Raw genomic sequence first — 21,562 nt, forward strand, 5'->3', positions numbered from 1 at the left:
ACCATGGAAGCAAGTCTGAAGCACAGCGTGAAGGCATGGACTGGACTGTTAATTCCCAGCCCAGTAGATAATCAACGGCAAGAATTTGGACCAATCAATCGATCGTTCCTAAAAGAAGTCCAGATTAGTTTGTTGCAGTTTGAGACTCGACTAGGAAACTACAAAAAGATCCAGCTGTTTTCTTATGTACATCTTGAGAGAGTGGTGCTCTACTGGTGAAAAAAAAAACAGATGATGCTACTCAAGTGGCAATCAAATAAAATCTTGATCATCAACACGGACAGAATCTTGTGACTTGGAGATTCAACTACTACAAAAATCATCGGAGGCATCAAAATTTGAGCCCTGCAAAACTCCTACATTCAACTAGCTAGTACTCCTCTATAAAGAAATATAAATGCTCTTATATTTCTTAACGGAGGGAGTACTTCCTTACTTGTGAAACTTGAAACAAACACAAAAGACTTGAGAGTCTGAACCCTGCTGCAAACCAAATTGTTGTAGCTGTCTTCTGAAAACCCGATCTTAAACAAAAAAGTGCAGTAAGTAAGCAGAGGCTTTGAGGCTCTCAAGTCACCCCAAGCACCAGCAGCAACATCAGCAGCACATGCATACACTGCCTTAGCTAAGCACTGCTGCACACTGCAGCAAATTCCCTACTCTTGAAACAATCTATCCGTACTGGAAAACAAGTGCAGCTGGTTTGCTTGGTTTCAGTCTGGAAGAAATAATCATAATTATTCTTCTATTTTATTTAGTAAACCTATTCATTCAGAAACCTCACAAGGAAGCTGGAAACTAACTGTTTTCTTAGTTGTCAAGCCTTTTTCTTTTACAGAAACACCAACCCAGGCTCTCAATTACTCGTATCAATGATGACATCCATCATCATGGATGGAAGGAATGAACCACGCCGGAGGCAGCCAGCTCCTGTGCTGCTGCTGCTGCTCGAGGCCCTCGACCTTCTCCGCCCGGCCATCCTTGAGGCTGAACACCCCGACTCCGTTGTCTTCGTCGGCGTTGTGCCCATCCTTGCACGGTCCTGTATCTGTATCGTTCTCCGTGTAGTAGATGCAGCCAGCCCTGAGCTCCGGGTGCTCCCTCGTCGACATGCACAGCGAACTGTTCACCCCCACGAACAGTGCGGCGTCGCCGATATCGTCCGCTTCCTTCCATTGTTCACCGTCAAGGACCTGCACCTTGAAGGAGCACGTCCTCTGAGGGCGGGAGTACTTATCCGTGGTCTCCTCCTTGGACTCCTTGAGCACCACCATCAGCCGGCCGCCCGGCGACGCCACGAGGTACTTGCGGCGGCAGAACGACGAATCTCCTTCCGCATCGGGCAGCCTTGGCGCGAACACCACGCTCATGAACACGCCGCCGGCATTGCCATCCTGCTCCCACGCCTCCACGGCGCCGGTGTAGGTGATGGAGTGGAACTTGCCGTTGTAGTGTACAGCGTCCTCGACACCATCACGTGAGGGAGCCAGCCTCCACCCGCCGCCCTCCGCCGTGGCAAAGGCCGGGACGCCGAATCGCGATCACGTGATCAGCATGGCAGCGGCGGGGCCCGACGACGGCGAGTCGCAGTCGGAGAGGACGACCTTGCGATAGAAGAAGCGACGCATCAGCTCGGCACCCATCGTGAACGTACCCTGCGGCGGGCAGTCGCCGCCGACGTGGTACGGGGGACCCCTGAGGAAGTCTTTCGGCTGGAGCATCATGAAGCTGAAGCCGCCCCGGGATGGTGGTGATGGCCGGGAGCGCGCGCTGCTCGCCGGTGACCGGGTTGGCGAGGCGGATCCGGGCCCGGTCGTCGGCGGTGACGAGCCAGCCACTGGAGGAGGAGCCCAGGACGACGTGGCCGCGCAGCGCGGGATCCGGGGCGCGCAGGACGGCGGCGCTGCGGTCGGAGAGCGAGAAGAGCGTCACGGTGTCCGGGTCGTCGCCGCCGGGCAGGACGAGCCACGGCGCCTCTGGCCTGAACGCGCCGCGCGAGGCGGGGAAGGCGGCGGCGAAGGCGAGGCGGTCGAGGGGGCTCAAACGGCCGTGGATGTTGGCCAGCATGTCCGGCAGGAGGCCGGCGGCGGTCGTCTTTGATCGGTTTCGCCGCATTGCTTGTACGGATGGGATTGGTCGGGGGCGCGGCGTGCTCCCTCGTCCTGAAGAAAAACCCAAAAAGCGCCGACCATTTTTACCGACTCCAACCTGCCTCTCTGTTTGGTATGGAAACTGCAACTACAAACGAAATTGTACTGCGCACTGCAGTTCTTTCATCAAAATAGGCTTTCGCCCCGCTATATTAATATAGCAACCATCCGAAACATCCAGAAGATTACGCTGGGGCAAATAGCACAATCATGCCCAAGAGAAAAACAAGAGAAAATTAAGAGGAAGAAATGCCGGCAGCACCGGATGAACGAAAGCTGAGGCATCCCGCAACCGCTGCGCCCACCGGAAACATCCACCACGCTCCAATGCCATCGAGTCGCCGTGAACCAAGCAACACCCTTAAGAAGGACTGCGACGACGACGACGCTGCTGCCCGGACAAATCCTAGGATTTCTCCCGGTACACGGAGGGAAGCGGGCGAGAGGTACTCCCGACGCCCTTCAAGAAGGTTGATGGCGCCCACAGGCGTCACCGCGCCGGTGCCGGGCGGACCCGAGAGGGATTTCGCCCTGCCCTTCATACCCACAACCCAGGACCAACCGGCGGCTCCACCACGCCAACCGCCCACCAACCTGCGCCACCACAGTCACGAGGACACCACCGTCGTCTCTCCACCGCAAACGCTGCGAGGCCGGCCGAACCAAGCGAGACCACCGCCGATAGGGACCGGGAGCACCCCAGCCACGTGGGAGGGGACAACCTCCACTGGCACAAGTCGTAGCAGACCGGACGCAGGCGCGGGAGCACGCCGGACCCCCTGCCCAGCCGGGCCCAGATCAGGCCCGTTAAGCTCCTGCCGCTGTGCTGCAGCCGACGCAGCGCAGAGCCGCCGATCCCAACGACCTCATCCCGCCAGCCCAGCCAGAGGAGACCCGTCGGAGGCCAGACCAACCCGCCCTGACCCAGATCGGGCCCAAAAGGGCCCGGATCTGGGCCTACAGGGCTTCACCGGCCAACCCCTGCCGCCAGCCGCCACCGCCGCCAAAGGGCCGCGCCGCCGCCGCATCTGTGCCCGATCTACACCGGAGAACCGCCCGCCGAGGTGCACCATCGCCGGAAACCGCCGCCCGAGCCGGGGAACCGCGAGGGGGAGAGGAAGAGGGCCGCCACCGCCGGCTTTGCCACGACGCCGCGCGGGCAACGCCCGGCCACGCCAGCCGGCGGCAGCGGCGGGAGGAGGGGTGGGAGGTGGGGGCTGGGCGGCGAGGGGAGGGAGGGCCGCCCCGGTCGCCCCGCTCGGGGGGCGGCGCGGGGGGTACGGGGAGGGGAGGGGGGGTCACTGCAGTTCTTTCTGAAATACGATCTGTCCTGGTTTACAATGCAAGATAATTCCAATGCAATATCGAGAAAAATGCAGTAAGAGTGGCACTTGATCTGCTGGTGAAAAACAATAGAAATATCAGTTGCAAACCAAATTTGTTTCCGGATTCAGTCCTGAACTCCTGATCACCAGCAGGCAGATGCACTGCTCTGATCCCAGAGCCAATTTATGATGCTAGTACAGCCACAAACATGCTGAAAAAACAAAACAAATTTGAAACAATGACAATCTGAATGAACACTGCAAACCAGATTCCTTTGCTTACTTCTGAAACCCGAATGTACAGACTGAAAGTGCAGAAGCCATCGCCCTGAAAACAAAACCCAGTCTGAAACTGCATAAAGGGCAAAACAAACAAAAAAAAGGACCAGTGTCTTAACCCTGCTGCAAACCAACTTGTTTTCCTTACTTCTGAAAGCCCAAGCACTGTCTTAAAAAATGATGTTGCAGTATTGGGGGCTTCAGGCTCTCTGGTCACCCCAAGCACCAGCACCAACATTAGCAGCAATGCAACAAAAGACACAAATGCATATACAAATACAAGAGATGCAAATTGACTCTGTCGTTTCATAGGTTACAACAAGTTTAGATAGTTATCAGCACAAATATGGGAAATGCTTCATGTCATGAAACTGCATAAAGGGAGAAGCAGCCAAGGAGGTATTGATAAGACGGCGATACAAAAGACATGTAATAAACACCACAATTTCCTTTCATTGTCGCCGACAAAGTATGTTGTGCTCTGGCCTTGCAACTTCAAAGTACTGCACCTATGTGCGCCTGCGTGCTCGCCTGTCATCTCTTCACATTGAAGAAAAAAAATGGTCAGTAGAACAAATTTGGAAAAATAAATAAATAATAATAGATAGTTGGACCTAACAAACACAACACGGGCAGCACTTGTACATCTTCATGTTAGCAAGTTTTTCTCAAAATGACACCTACATGGAATTATTGTGAACATCACAATGTTCTTTATGGAAATGTTAATAGATCAAGATTATATATGAACTAAATTGGAACTAACAAGCAGAAACAAGATACATAATGCATGTAGGTGTCATCGATAAGTAAGTCCAGTGTACTTTAATGATGATGATATAAGATGGATTGTTACGGCATATATACATGAGTTATTTCCAGTATATAGGGAATTTTGAACAGAAGGGAAGTAAAAACTGGACACGAGACAAGTGTTAGCACAAATACCTTAGGACGAATCTTCTTTTGATCTTCCCCGCTTCCCTCAAGTTTGGACACGAGCGTATCAGCACCTTTATTTTTGCAACTGCCTTTGCTCCACCAATTGAAACTAGGTCTGGAAAATCACCAATCTCCAATTTATCGAGTGATGCAAGATTATTGCACCAAATGTCGCCTGGAATGGATGTTATACCCTTGCATCCAGAAATGCTCAGTGAGACGAGGGACGTAAAGTTTCGTAGGCAGCTGGTAACATATAGAGAGATATCCCCACACCACTTTAAGCTGAGCCTTTGGAGAGATGATGGCAGCACCAATCCTCTTTGCCACGTGAGACTTGGGCAGTTAAAAATCTCCAGGTGTTTCAGATAAGTTAAACACCGAGGCCTTTCACCTGGCAGGGACAATAACTCCCTACAACTTCTGATTTCAATCCTCTCAATAGCAGGTACATATTCTTGTGTCAGGAAGTCACCAAGGGTTGACAATTTATCACAATCACTAATCAATAGGACATTAAGAGACGAGAGTGCCGTAATCCTGCCAGTGCTCTGAATAGATGTAAGAGATTGACACTTAATGTGTAACTCCCGTAGAGCTGGAAGACTCCACACTTGTAGTTGTATGGACGTGACAAACTCTGATTCTAAATGAAAGTAGGTGAGGGAGCTGCAGTCAATATTGCCAAAGAGAGAAGAACTCCGCAGACTGAGTGTCTTAAGGGACGACGATACCAATCCTTGGGAGCAGATGTTTGGACAATGGCACACCTCCAGTTCTTCAAGGAAATGAAAATCCGTAAACTTCTCAATTGGTACTGATGCTAACATTTTGCACTTTTCAATTCTTATTTTCTTGATGGCTGGTACATAATCTGGATGCAGAAAATGCTCGAGACATGATATATTTTCGCACCCATCAATGATTACATATGTCAGAAACTTGAAACTACCAATTGCAGGTATCTCACTTGAGTTTATGCTCTGTGAGATAAAAGGAGGTGATATGCTCTGCAGTCGAACACAACCTACAAAAGTAAGTGATTCTAAGCTTGGCAAGTTTTGAGGCTGAAACCAGCTTGGGAGAGGCACTGGCATAATTCTGGAGGAACAGAGACTTGAGACTGATAGGAGGTTGCAGAACTTGAAGCACTTCTTTGTTCTGGATGATTTGAGACTCAGGGAAGCCTAAAATCCCCGGCGATTGCATCTTCAGTTTCAACTCGTAAAGATATTTCTTATTCTTCAGTTCGGCTTCTGCTGCAAGATCCTTACTTAGGATGCCAACATTATCTATCTCCAACTGTCCACGGAACTGGTTCAGATTCTTTATTAACCTAACTCCTTGTCCATGCCCATTGACTGAATCAAGAATCGTCCGACCGCCAGCATAATATCGTAATCGATATGATCCAAATTTCTGTAAACTGATCAACTTATTGAAGTCACTAGGCAAGCTTTCTAGCTCGAATCGCTTGGCATATAAAATCTGCAGATTATATAGCCTACAAAAAGTTGAAGGGATCTTCAATGGAGATTTCAAGGTACCGAAGATGCTTCCAGTTGCCGATACTTTCTGGTAACTCACTTGAAGAGACACAAGAAATCACACGCATATGCAAAAGTTTACTACACCAGTGGTCCATTATAGAACATGTATTTTCTTCTAAATCCTTCTCGCAAATTAGAGTACGCAGCTTTACGTACTTGCATAGTATCAACATGTTGGAATCATCAAAATCACAGCTAGGTTGTACGTACAGATGACGGACATTCTGGGGAACTTTATCAAAGTCACTCTTATTTCTTAAGATAAAGCACTCATGCTCTGAAACCTTTTGTACCATGTCATGCATCAAGTCATGAATCACGTATCCACCACTAACATCTTTATGAAAGAAGGATCGTGCTACAAGGTCTTCAAAATATTGACAGCCAATATCTTGAACTGAAACACCAGCCCGAGTTTCCACAAAGCCTTCTGCTACCCAGATTTCAGCTAAACATTCCTTACCAAATATGTAATCTTTGGGGTACACAGCACATAATGCGAAGCATTGCTTCAAATAGAATGGTAAATACATGTAGCTCAACCGAAGGGCAGGCAAAATGTCAGTCTCCTCTTGGCTCAACTCCCACATTTCACTCTCAAGTATAGAATTCCAATGTGATGCTTGAAGATCCATGCTTAACATGCGTCCCAGTGTTTTGGCAGCCAAAGGAGAACCCTTCAATTTAGGAAGTATTCTTCTACCAATGCACTCTAACTCGGGGTAATTGTCAGAATTCTCAGATCCGAACAAGCACGATGCAAAGAAATTCCAAAAGATGTCATCCTTTAGACCTTCTAATATAACAGGCTCCACGGTGCGCACCGCCTCGGTAACTTTTGGACATCTAGTGGTGATCAACATCATACTTCCCTCTTGAACACTTCTAAAAGGTGCACAAAACCGCTTCCAACACTGCCCATTTTCCTTTAAGGCATCATCCCACATGTCATCAAGGACTATCAATAACATTTTATTGTTCAAATGGTTAGATAGAGCATGCTGAAGAGAATCCAAATTATCAGTGGTGGCCCCCTTCTCGGTACAGGATTGTATGACCTCTTTAGTTAACCTCTTCACATCAAAGTCATCTGAGACACAAATCCAAATTATCAGCTCAAAGTGAGATTTCACTCGTTGATGGCTGCAAATATGTTGGGCCAAAGTAGTCTTTCCAACACCACCAATTCCAGCTATTGGCAAAATAGGAAGACTCGATACTCTTGATTCATTACTGACATTGCTGCTTGTTGATGTGCTTGTTGATGCATTGGTTGAACTAGTTTCTCTCTTGCGTTTTGAAATTGTAGGTACATTGAGAAATACCAATATCTGCTCCAGCTTCTCATCACGACCAAATATTTTTGTTTCATTTGGGAAAGAGGTAGTTTCCGGCCTAACTAATTTGTCAAAGCGTTGTGTAACTCCATGAAGCCCCATATTGTTGAGCTGACTTGAAAGATGATTAAACCTCAATTGCACAGCATTCAGTTTGTTAAAGTTGCCTTGGATGACAGTATCAAAGAACTCAATGAAAGGAGATTGGCTTGCACTTCCCTCCACTTGCACCTTCATCTCATACCAGCTGAACTCATCAAGAAGGTTCTCAGCCTCAGACACTACATCCTTGAGATTCGGAAGGAGCTTGGCCACACCATGTTTGTGGCTTCTCCACTCTGCTTTATCAATGAGGTCGTACATTGCAGGAAGAGTATCTCTGAGACATTGCAGGCCACTCTCCAACTGCAATACATGACCCTGGAGACCTTGCTGTTGCGAGCTGCTCCATCGGGAGTGCAGAGATGAAATGGCAGATTTGGCCCACTGAAAGAAAGTGACACACTCATTGAAGCCACTGATGAACCCAATGGCAGCAGATAAACTCATTGTGGCTGGAGTCTGGACATCTATTTACATCCTGTAAAGCAAACAGTGGAAGTAATTAGCATTACACAGGTAGCATTATGGAAGTAAATTTTGTAGTCAAAGTATACAACAAGCTGATAATTGCAGTAACTGTCCTCTCCAGATATATTTCCACCAACGAAATTAGTTTCAGCAGACACATTAGCAAGCAAGGGAACCATCATGAAATGCAAATAATGTTATAAAGTTCCAATAAGTCTTTCCAAATGCAAGCAACTAGACTTTGCTTTGAGCAGAAATCGTGTACACGCAATGCAAACTGTACTGAATTTATGTCGTGGAATATACACTGGTATATCCAAATGAGATTTATTCACATATAGAACAGAGAGAAAGAGCCATGGGAATGGGAGGACCATTCACAACGAAAAGAACACATATGATGCAGTTCAAACATCAAAGAGACCTCCCCCTTTGCCCCCCGTAGAAAGAAACATCAAAGAGATGTCCCTCTACTTGGTCCTGTCTGCTGTAGTTATCTTCATGTGGTTTTTCTCCCCTGATTTCTTGCTGAAATTTCCCCTTTCTTGAAAAATGGTTTGTGTAAGCTAAAATAGATTGCTGAATTTTTTTTTAACAACACACAGGTGAAAAAAAAGTATGATGAGGCATAATGCAGGGTCTCCCGGGCAAGGAAGAGTTTCGGTGCTTTGTTGAGAAATTCTCAACAGATCCGATAATATAAATGTGCCTAAATACCATACGACATCAAGACTGTAGCATGATGTGACGTGAGCAAGAACTACCTAGTATGTACTGTATATATCTATCTCCAAGCAGTGGAAATCAAGGACGCAGATGCAGTAAAACAAATCCAAGCAAAGATGGTTCAAAGGGGGAGGGGCGCTCACCCTAGGTCGGCGCTGGTTCCGATCTGTCCGGCGACGAGCCCTCTCAATCTCAAACGCCGCAGCGGGAGCAGGGAAATGGCCGGATCTGGATTTGACGGGGAGCAGTCGCCGTGCTGTCTCCAAGAGTCCACCCAAGTCGTCGGGGGTCCTCCTCACCGCGTGCTCTGATAAAGCACGCCGACACCGGCGTGCTCTTCTGCACATTGCAATTCCTTTTGGAATAATGTATCCTGGAAAAAAGGTACACCTCGTCAGCTTTCTCGTGGTTAGGTGATGGAATTGGAATAAACAATTTGGATGCAGCATTGGAAAAGCACAGAGCGGTAGGTGATGGAACGGGGTGGAACTTGCGGATGGCGTCCTCGCGCGGCGGCCGGCGAGGGAGAGGAGCGAGGCAGCCTCCGGGATGCCGCCGGAGAGGAAGACGAAACGGGCCATGGCGGCGACGGCGACGCGGTAGAGGAAGCTTCAGGCGGCCGAGGATGCTGGCTGGCATATCCGGCGACGCCGGCGATGTTGGCCACCATTGCACGATTGGGGATGCGCAGCTGGGTCAGGGTGGTAGCCGCGTGTAGGAGGGAGGGGCCGGACGCTCTGCGTGGTCGGATTGGAGATCAACGGTCCAAAAGCCACCGACTTCTTAGACTCGGCCTCTCTATTTTCTTTTTTGACAAGTACTGCCTCCGTAAACTAATATAAGAGTGTTTAGAATACTAAAGTAGTGATTTAAACGCTCTTATATTAGTTTACAGAGGGAATACTCCCTACCTAAGTAGTGATCTAAACACTTTTACATTTCTTTACGGAGTGAGTAGTAAACATGCCTGTGCATTGTGACGGGCCCGATAAATATCCTCAAGACCTCCATAATCTATCATCCTCTATTTTAATCACGGTACGGGGCTGGATGAAAAGCTCGAAGCTCTGAGCATAACGAGCGCTTGATAGTTCGGCTCGTTTCGGCTCGTGATCGTTAGTTAATGAACCAAGTCAAACAATGTTTTTTGCTTGTTAACTTATTTAGCTCGCTAATTTTCAAAAGTTTGACATGAGAACCCTAGTTCAAATCAGCCCACTAATAAAAGAGTTGCTAGTTAGTCTAGCCTAGGGGCCTAGCAACCCTGCCCACTTTGGCACTTCTCCTAGACCTAGGAGCTAGCCGCCAGGAGACCCTAGAGTCAACTAAGAGCCATCCACTAGGAATCAAATGTCCTTATTACCTAATTTATGGCGTTGTAAATTTTTGATGAGATCATGGAATTCTTTTGTGTTGTTTACTATCTTAACGTCCTTGTTTAATTTATTCTATTGTGATTGTTTTATGGGATCATGGAATTCTTTTGTGTTGTATATTACCTTAACGAGCACTTGTGGACACTCGCGAGCATAACGAGCCCATAACGAACCGAGCAGAATAGAGGTTTTAGCTCGTTAATATTAACAAGCTTGACGATAATGAGCTTAACAATAATGAGCTTAATGATAATGAGCTGAACAGCCAAGCAGCTCGTTAATCCAGCCCCTGTCCTACCCGTGTCACAACTTATCTTAGTCTCTCGCCATCGATGACCATGGTGTTCTCTAATCACAATATGTCTAGGCTTGATCAATCCCAGGTATTGTATGAGACACCTGGCATTAACGTGCAATCGCAATGGAATGTTTAAAACAATAAAACTAATCTCATCTAGCTGAACATGAGGACTGCTCTCCGCAAGCTATTCCCTACACTTGGTCCCACGCATCGCACTAGGATGACATCACGGAGGCCGTCACAAAAACTTGAAAACCAAACGGTTACTACATTTGTACTGTAATAATGCACATAATAAAGTACTATGAAATCAACCATCGTATCCTCATCATGTGATGCAATGCGTGAACAATGCCGGTGGCGGCCAGCTCCGGTGCCGCCCGAGGCCCTTAATCTTCTCCCGCCTGCCGTCCTTGAGGCTGAACACCCCGACGCCACTCTAATCGTGGTCGTGCGGGTCCTGGCACGGCCACTGCTCATTCTCGGTGTAGTAGACGCAGCCAGCCCTGAGTTCCGGGTGCTCCCTGGTCGACACGCACAGCGAACTGTTTACCCCGACAAATAGAGCGGCGTCGCCGATGTCGTCCGTCTCCTTCCACTGCTCGCCGTCAAGGACTTGCACCTTGAAGGAGTGCGCCCTTCGAGGGCCGAACCATCCGTTCGTCGTCTCGTTGGAGTCCTCGAGCACCACCATCAGCCGGCCGCCCGACGCCGTCACGAGGTACTTGCGGTGATCCGCATCGGCCGGCGGCAGTAGCAGTCCAGATGGCAACGGGGACGAAACCCATCGGGTTTTACCTTCCCAAACCCATCCCCACGAGAAAATTGCAAACCCGTCCACGTCCCCATCACCGTGCGCGGGGCTAGTTTTCCGCCCGTCCCCTAAACCCATAGGGTTTCGGGGAACCCGCGGGGAACCCACGAGAAAATCAAAATATTTAAACAAACATAGTGGCAACAAAGAATAACATTTCAACAGCAAAAAAAGCACATTTCAGCAGCACAACTAGAGCAAATTTCAACAAAAAACAACCCGACTTGGGACGTGAAGAGGCCACCATTGAGTTCATCACTGGTGGCTACGCCCTTTCTCTAGATCAGACCGGCGGCAGGGGAGAAGACGTGGAGGGAGGAGGCTCGCCGGCGCAGATCGTGGTCGGCGGATCTTGCGGGATCGAGCCAGGCGGCGCCTGGGGTCCTAGGTTTAGGGTTAGGTATTATGTGGGAGAGAGAGATGAGGGCTCGAGCGAGGGGGAAAGGAGCTGGCGATACTGGCTGTTTGGCCTTCGACACTAGGGGGTGGGGGGGCTCGGTAGTTTTGGGTTGGGCCGCGCAGGAGCACTGGTTGGTAAAAAATGTATTTTGCCGGGTTTGCCGGGTTTCGGGTTCGGGGACTACCGAAACGGGTGCAAACCCACGAAACGCGTCGGGTTGTATAATGTGCCCAACAACAGCCCCGCGGGGATGAAAAGACGCCCGTCCCCGTCCCCTAATAGGGTAAAAACCCGCGGGGACGCGGGTTTCGGGGCCCCGTTGCCATCTTGAAGTAGCAGCCTCGGCGCGACCACCGCGCTCATGAACACGCCGCCCTGCTGCTCCCACGCCTCCACCGCGCCGGTGTAGGTGATGGAGTGGAACTTTCCGTCGTAGTGGATGGCGTCCTGGACGCCGTCGGGGGAGGGTGCCAGCCTCCACACGCCGCCATCCGCCGTGGCGAAGGCCGGGACGCCGAATCGCGGTACCGTGATCAGCATGGCGGCCGATTCAGAGAGGACGACCTTGCGATAGAAGCAGCAGCGCATCAGCTCGGCACCAAGCGTATATGTCCCTCTCGGCGGCCGGTCTGGCAGTCCATCGCCGGGGTACGGCGGTCCCCTGACGAAGTCTTTTTGGTCGGTGAACAGGAAGCTGAAGCCCCCCCACCTCGGCTCGAGGCAGGGTATGGTGGTGATGGTCGGGAGCGCGCGCTGCTCGCCGGTGACCGGGTTGATGAGGCGGATTCGGGCCCGGTCATCGGCGGTGACGAGCCAGCCGCCAAGGATGGCGTGGCCACGCAGCGCGGGCTCTGGGGCGCGTAGCGCTGCGATCGAAGAGGGAGAATAGCGTGGCGGTCTCCGAGCTGTCATCGGGCAGAAGGAGGCACGGCGCCTCCAGCCTGAGCGCGTCGCGTGAGGCGCGGAAGACGGCGGCGAAGGACAGGCGGTCGAGGAGGCTGAGGCGATCGTGGATATTGGCCAGCATGTCCGGCGAGAGGCTCTTGACGGAGGCCTTTGCTCAGATTCGCCGCATTGCCTGCAGCAGGGAGGGAGGGATCAGATTGGTTGGGGGCGACGCCGGGCTCCGCCTCTCCGTGATCGTGAAGAAGAAAAACCCAAAATCGCCGACCTTTTTCTTTAGGGTCGGTCTATATTGCATCTAGATGTGAGATAATATCTCACATCTAACTATGACATTATCACAAATCAGTAGGTAGACAAGCCCATGTCCTGTCCATTGTTTGTTTGTATCGATTTCATGTGCTTCTCGTCAGCAGTAATGCCCCGCCCAGTTAGCGCCACGAGTGTGGGCTGTCGTGCGTCTTCGTTGGCTTTTTTTCTTCTAGCATGTGTACGTCCGTAAATAAGTTAGCACTTGTAGACCCAACGTGTAACCGGTGTTGCGATGAGCCTGTCACATTACGTAGAAAAGAACCCCACTGATGTGAAACCCCTCTCTCTCCCCTGTCACTTTCACCTTTATGTTTTCTTCCCTTATTTAGCACGTGAAAAGCAGCATGGATGCATCAATCAAGTGTTTGTTTGGCAAAATTTAAAAAATGGAAAAAATGACACACTCGATATTTTTTATGGACGAGATGAATTTTTTTTTTTGAAATACACGTTGAACATTTTACAAGCACATGACGCGATGAATTTATTTTTTAAATGTGGAGAACATTTTAAAAGTCGCATGTGGAGAAGAAAACAAAAAACCAAAAATAATCAAATTTGCATATCTAGGATGAACACGCAACTGGCTCGGTTGAGTTTTGTTTCACAGGTGAAAATGCACATGCGCCGACTTGCAAGTGAAGTGTATGCTTGCAACTGTGATGAAAAATAAAAAAACGCATGCTCTAGTTGCGAGTCGAGGGTGGGCTTGCAACTGGGATGAAAACAAAACACATGCTCGGTGGCAGTCGAGCGTTAACTTGCAACTGGGACAACTACGAGCCTATTTGCCAGTCGGGGGTGGACTTGCAACTATGAAAACTACAAAACTATAAGCCTAGTTGCGGGTCAAGGGTTCGACTACAACTAGGACGAAACAAACTAGGTGCGCAGTTGCGAGTCAAGGGTGAGCTAGCAACTATGATGAAAAATGAAAACACATACTCTAGTTGCGAGTCGAAGGTGGGCATGCAACTGGGACACCTACGAGCCCAGTTGCGAGTGAAGAGAGAACTTGCAACTGGGACAAATACAAAACTTGCCCATTTACTACAAGTGGGGTAAAAACAAACTACAGACCGAGTTGCGAGTTAAGGGTGGACCTGCAACTGGGATGAAAAATAAAACACAGGCTGACTTGCAAGTACAAGTTAGACATGCATATGGGATGAAACAAACTACGAGCCTAGTTGCGAATCAAGGACGGACTTGCAACCCTGACAACTACACAAAACTATAATACCATTTGTGAGTCGAGACTGAATTTTCCATTAGGACAATGACAAACTACGATCGCAGTTGCGAGTTGAGGGTGGGCTTGCAACTGGGGTGGAAAACAAAACACATGCCCAGTTGCCAGTCCAGTGTGGTGTTGCAACTAGGACAACGACAAGCCAATTAGTTAGTCGAGGGTGGACTTGCAACTGTGAAAACTATGAAACTATAGGCCCAGTTGTGAGTCAAGGGTCCAACTTGCAACAGGGATGAAAAAAATTATGTGCCCAGTTGCGAGTCAAGGGGTGAGCTTGCAATCGTGATGAAAAATAAAAACAAATACTCTAGCTGCGAGTCGAAGGTGGGCTTGCAACTGGGAAAACTACGAGCCCAGTTGCAAGTCAAGGGCGGACTTGCAACTGGGACAAATACAAAACTATGACCTCAGTTGCGAGTCAAGGGTCGACTTGCAGCTGGGATAAAACAAACTAAAAGCCCAATTATGAGTTAAGGGTGGACCTGCAACTAGGATGGAAAAAAACATGGGCCGAGTTGCGAGTGAAGGTTGGACTTGCAACTGGGGCAACTGCACAAAACTACGATATGAGTTGCGAATCGAAGATGGACTAGTAACTGAGACAACAATAAAACTATGGGCCAAGTTGCGAGTCGAGGGTGGACTTGCAATTGGGACAACTATGAACCTACAAGCACAAATGCGAGTCAAGGGTGGACTTGCAATTGGGATGAAACAAACTACTAGCCTAGTTGTGAATCAAGGATATACTTGTAACCCTAACAACTACACAAAACTACGATATCATTCGCGAGTCGAGAGTGAATTTTCAACTGCGACAATGACAAACTACGATCCCAGTTGCGAGTTGAGGGTGGGCTTGCAACTGGTAGGAAAAAGAAAACACATGCCTAGTTGCTAGTCGAGTGTGGTGTTGCAACTAGGACAACTACGAGCCAATTAGACAAACGAGAGTGGACTGACAACTTTGAAAACTAGGAAACCATAAGCCTAGTTGCGAGTCAAGGGTCCGACTTGAAACTGGGATGAAACAAATTATGTGCGCAGTTACGAGTCGAAGGTGGGCTTGCAACTGGGACAACTACGAGCCCAGTTGCGAGTCGATGGCGGACTTGCAACTGGGACAAATACAAAACTACGAGCCTAGTTGCAAGTCAAGAGTCAACTTGCAGCTGGGCTAAAACAAAGTACGAGCCTAGTTGCCAGTTAAGGGTGGACCCGCAATTGGGATGGAAAACAAAACACGGGTCAAGTTGCGAGTGAAGGTTGGACTTGCAACTGAGAAGAAACAAACCACGGCCTAGTTGTGAGTCAACGGTGGATTTGCAACCGTGACAACTACACAAAACTACGATACGAGTTACAAGTCGAACGTGGACTTGCAACTGAGACGACAACAAAACTATGGGCCTAGTTGCCAGTCGAGGGTGGACTTGCAAGTAGGAGAACTATGGAACTACAAGCCCAATTGCGAGTCAAGGGTGGACTTGCAATTAGGATGCAACAAACTAGGGGCCTAGTTGCGAATGAACGGGCTTGCAATCGTGACAACTACACAAAACTACGATACCATTTGCGAGTCGGGAGTGAACTTGCAATTGTTATAGTGACAAACCAGAAGCCTAGTTGTGAGTCGAGCGTGCACTTACAACTAGGATAGAAAACAAAACACATGCCTAGTTGCAACTATGAAAAACACGGACCCAGTTGCATGTTGAGGATGGAGTTGTAACTGGGACGAAAATGGTTTCCCTCTGCCCCCTCAAATGAAGATTGTGTGTCAAGGGAGGACTTGCAAGATAGTTGTTTGTCAAATGAAACACAAAAGGCGAACCAGATGCATGTCTTCAACGTGTGGACAAAGATCGAACCCCTTAGTCGTCTTCCTCCTTCCTACTCGCATCGGCTCTACTCCAAGGCAAATGGGGGTGGGAGAGAGACACTGACGATGGAACTGAGGAAGCGGTGACCAACTCGTGTCTTCAACATATAAAACGCACGCCAAAAATAAAAAAACGGGTCTTGAGATCGTGTCACGAAGTCGGCCCAACAAAAGACACACACGTGAACGGGATGACAAGTGGACACCAGACATACGGCGAGACATGGAAGTATAGGATGTGCGTGACAAAATAATCCAAGATCAAGATTTGCACAAAAAAATTTAAAAGCGAACAGGTCGAACGATCAAAAACTTAGATGAGACATTGCTAAATATGTTGAAAAAAAGTTCATGAACTTGAAACAAATAAATAAAGAAAGACAAAAAATGCTAATCATGTATGTAGAAAATGTTAAAACATGTATATAAATATGTTTCCGATGCATTCAAAAATGTTGAGTGTATATTGAAGTAAGTTGACACGTGCTAAAAAAATCGATTAAAATCAACAAAGAAACAAAGAAAAATGCAGAAACCACCAAAATAGAAAAAAGAGAAAGAAAACCCAAAGCCTATGAAAAAATGAAGACAATGAAAACTAAGAAAGAAAAACCATGAAAGTCAAGAATGAAACAATTTAAACCAAAAAACAAAGGTAACCAATGCAAAAATTAGAGTAGGATAACCCAATAAAGAAACAAGAAATGAAAGAAAACCGATGATAACCGTGAAAGAACATAATAAAGAAAAACAAAGGAAACAAAGAAAAAGCAAAAGAAGTAAAAACAATGAATACCGAAAAGCAACAAAAAATTAAAATTAGAAACAAAATTATCATAATTCTTTTCAAAAATCATGAATTTATAAACAATTTAATTTTTAAAAGCTCATAAATTTAATACAAATAAACAAAAAGGTAAAAGTAAAAGTGAAAAGAAAAACAGCAGAACCGACTCGTGCATTTGTACCATGCACCCCAGCATGGAAAACAACACATTTGTTTAGGCAAAAAAAACAACACATTTAATCACGAAAGAACGAAATCGCTGTGCCTTCCTATTAATGCCCGGTAAAAGGACATGTGTATAACAGCCCAAAGCCCTGTGCGGGCATAACAGGCCAACAAAAACAACAAAAGCCCGGCCGTGGGACACAATGGACCGAGGAAAAACAAACAACCAGGCGCACACATGCATCGATGCGAAATCAAGCTCGCACGAAGAAACAGGCGACAGGATAGATGGAAAAATAAATGTGTGCGTGAATCTTAAAAAACAGGACAACATCCAATGGTTATGGATTTAGATGTGAGATAGTTATTTCACATTAGATGTGAAATAGCAAATCTGTTTTCTTTACCGACTGCCGCTGAACTCCACCGCAAAAAAAAAAGACTCCCTCTGCACTTAAACTGCAATCAAGTCCCAGGCAACCAAATTTTGCTGTAATTTTCTTAACAATCTACAGTGTTAATTTCACTGCAAACCTTGAAACATTCTACTCCCTCCGTTCCAAAATAGATGACTCAACTTTGTACTAACTTTAGTACAAAGTTAGTAGTACAAAGTTGAGTCATCTATTCTGAAACGGAAGGAGTACCAATTTAGAAGAATGTCAGCTTTGTTACACGCAGTTGCAGCTCAATGTAGAGTTGTAGACAGAGTGGGGTTTTTTATACCGATCCGAGAGATTAGTAAACTGCCGGACATCAGAAATCCCCGTGGACCTGGGAAAATACTGTTACCGTTTGAAAAATTCAAATGGATTTGAATATAAACACCAGAGCTATATCGAATAAGGTTTGCACAGCGCAGCGCCTAGCTTGGTGGCAAAGCTCTTGCTCTAGTGCTGCATGCGTGGTTGTGGGATCAATTATATATATATATATATATATATATATATATATATATATATATATATATATATATATATATACTCTTCTCTTTTGTTAAGCAAAAGCATTTGTCCCCCTTGATTATCGACAGAATCGAGCCGACGACAATCGCCGATTTCTATATATATATATATGCCAAAAAATTGAATTCAAAAATCGTTTGAATAAATTCAGATGAAAAAACCTTGAGATCGATATAATTTTCTCTTCCTGAGAAATAACGTGCCGTAAGAGTGGTACTTGAGTAGCAATAGAAATCGGCGATTGTCGTCGGCTCGATTCTGTCGATAATCAAGGGGGACAAATGCTTTTGCTTAACAAAAGAGAAGAGTAGTCTGAATAATTGCTTGCTTAACAAATGACCTCCCATCTTACTCTGCTGTAGGGCAGGAAAAATCAACTCAAAAGAGAAAGTAGTCTGAAACCCAAGCACAGCGCCAACACAAAATGTATGAATTGCCTGTTCGGCATCCCTAATTTCTCAAAGTGTATGCAGGAGCCATGAGACCTAAAAATCAAACCCATTCAACTTTGGCGCGGCAGTTTAAAATGATCAGCAGAGGCATCAATCTGAGTCTGTGCAAGCTCCAGTCCTACAACAAACTTTTGGCTGTCTATACTTCTGAAAACTGAACACCGTGCAAACACAAGAGACTAGTCTGTTTGAACCCTGCGAACCAAATTGTCTGCCCTACTTAAGAACCCCCAAACCCTCTTGAAAATGATGTTGCAGTAAGCAGGCTTCTCGACGGACGCTCAGGCTCTCGATTCACCCGAAGCACCATCACCAGCATCTGGAGCAGAACATTTACATTATGACTGAGTTAAACAAAGAACACTGCCTTAGCTAAGTTCTGCTGCACACCACAATTCCTTTTGAAATAGATCTATAGTAAAGATCCACCAAAACACACAGATGAATATCGGTACGACATGTCTTACAGACGCACGGCGATACACTGCCGTTTCATAGGTTACAACTAGTTTGTGCAAACTGGGGACTGAAAATTACGTTTCATAGGTTACATCAAGTTCGCGCAAATTGGGACTGAAAGTTACCAGAATAAACATGAAACAAAGATGTCTCGTGTCCCCTTGTTATCAGCTAAAAGGGTGAAGCGGCTATGGATAGCTAGATAGATAGAGACGGCAAAGACGAAAGGCATGATGATGTCTTGTTGTCCTGGTGTCTAACAACTTCCAAGAAACGCAACTACAGGTTCCTGTACGCTGCCTGCAGGTCATTCATTTGCCTTGAAGAACAGTAAAACATGGTCAGTAGAGCAAATTTGGCAAAACAAAAATGAGAGTTTTGACGCAACACATGCAGCACAGTAGCCCCCGTAGGGATGATCTTTTATATTTCAAATTTTCACATGTATAGAAGTACTGTAAACATCACAAACGGGAAATATGTGTTGGGGAACGTAGCATAAATTCAAAATTTTCCTATGTGTCACCAAGATCTATCTATGGAGAAATCAGCAACGAGGGGAAGGTGAGTGCATCTACATACCCTTGTAGATCGCTATGCGGAAGCGTTCAAGAAAACGGGGTTGATGGAGGTACTCGTCGTGATCCAAATCACCGATGATCCTAGTGCCGAACGGACGGCACCTCCGCGTTCAACACACGTACGGAGCAGCGACGTCTCCTCCTTCTTGATCCAGCAAGGGGGGAGGAGAGGTTGATGGAGATCCAGCAGCACGACGGCGTGGTGGTGGAAGTAGCGGGATTCCAACAGGGCTTCGCCAAGCGCTGCGGGAGGAGGGAGATGTGTCATGGGAGGGAGAGGGAGGCGCCAGGGCTTAGGTATGGTTGCCCTCCCTTCCCCCACTATATATAGGGCCAAGGGAGAGGGGGGAGGCGCAGCCCTTGCCCCTTCCTCCAAGGAAGGGTGCGGCCAAGGGGCGGGAGGAGTCCATCCTCCCCAAGGCACCTCGGAGGTGCCTTCCCCTTTTAGGACTCTCCCCTTTTTCTCTTCTCTTGGCGCATGGGCCTCTTGGGGCTGGTGCCCTTGGCCCATGTAGGCCAAGGCGCACCCCCTACAGCCCATGTGGCCCCCGGGGCAGGTGGCCCCACCCGGTGGACCCCCGGGACCCTTCCGGTGGTCCCGGTACAATACCGGTGACCCCGAAACTTGTCCCGATGGCCGAAATAGCATTTCCTATATATAATTCTTTACCTCCGGACCATTCCGGAACTCCTCGTGACGTCCGGGATCTCATCCGGGACTCCGAACAACTTTCGGGTTACCGCATACTAATATCTCTATAACCCTAGCGTCACCGAACCTTAAGTGTGTAGACCCTACGGGCTCGGGAGACATGCAGACATGACCGAGATGACTCTCCGGTCAATAACCAACAGCGGGATCTGGATACCCATGTTGGCTCCCACATGTTCCACGATGATCTCATCGGATGAACCACGATGTCAAGGACTTAATCAATCCCGTATACAATTCCCTTTGTCTAGCGGTACGATACTTGCCCGAGATTCGATCGTCGGTATCCCGATACCTTGTTCAATCTCGTTACCGGCAAGTCTCTTTACTCGTTCCGTAACACATCATCCCGTGATCAACTCCTTGATCACATTGTGCACATTATGATGATGTCCTACCGAGTGGGCCCAGAGATACCTCTCCGTCACACGGAGTGACAAATCCCAGTCTCGATTCGTGCCAACCCAACAGACACTTTCGGAGATACCCGTAGTGCACCTTTATAGTCACCTAGTTACGTTGTGACGTTTGGTACACCCAAAGCACTCCTACGGTATCCGGGAGTTGCACAATCTCATGGTCTAAGGAAATGATACTTGACATTAGAAAAGCTTTAGCATACGAACTACACGATCTTTGTGCTAGGCTTAGGATTGGGTCTTGTCCATCACATCATTCTCCTAATGATGTGATCCCGTTATCAACAACATCCAATGTCCATGGTCAGGAAACCGTAACCATCTATTGATCAACGAGCTAGTCAACTAGAGGCTTACTAGGGACATGGTGTTGTCTATGTATCCACACATGTATCTGAGTTTCCTATCAATACAATTCTAGCATGGATAATAAACGATTATCATGAACAAGGAAATATAATAATAACCAATTTATTATTGCCTCTAGGGCATATTTCCAACAATACGAACAGATCAAGATTCTATACGGACTAATCATTGGAACTAACAAGCAGAAACAAGATATAGAATGCATATGTAGGTGTCATCAATGAGTAAGTCCATCGTACTTCACTGATATTGATTTAAGTGGGATTGTTACTACATAATACAAGACTAACGTACAGTCCATAGGTAATTTCAAACAACAGAGAAATAAAAGCTGGACAAGAAACAAGCATTAGGCATTAGCACAAATTCCTTAGGCGGGATCTTCTATTGATCTCATCCGCTTCCTTTAATTTTGGGCACTCACATATCAACACCTTATTTATTTTTTCAAATGCCCTTGGATCACCAACTGAAACTAGGTTATGAAAATCCGTAATCTCCAATTTCTCGACTGATGCAAGATTACTGCTCCAA

At 47.4% G+C, this 21,562-nt stretch overlaps 1 pseudogene; it reads right to left on the reverse strand.

Moving 5' to 3' along the window:
* Positions 1-3,727: 3,727 nt before the first annotated feature.
* LOC125540500 lies at positions 3,728-9,609 on the reverse strand (annotated as a pseudogene).
* Between the last annotated feature and the right edge of the window lie 11,953 nt (positions 9,610-21,562).

This window comes from Triticum urartu, chromosome 2 (genome assembly GCF_003073215.2).
Source record: "Triticum urartu cultivar G1812 chromosome 2, Tu2.1, whole genome shotgun sequence".
NCBI lineage: Eukaryota > Viridiplantae > Streptophyta > Magnoliopsida > Poales > Poaceae > Triticum > Triticum urartu.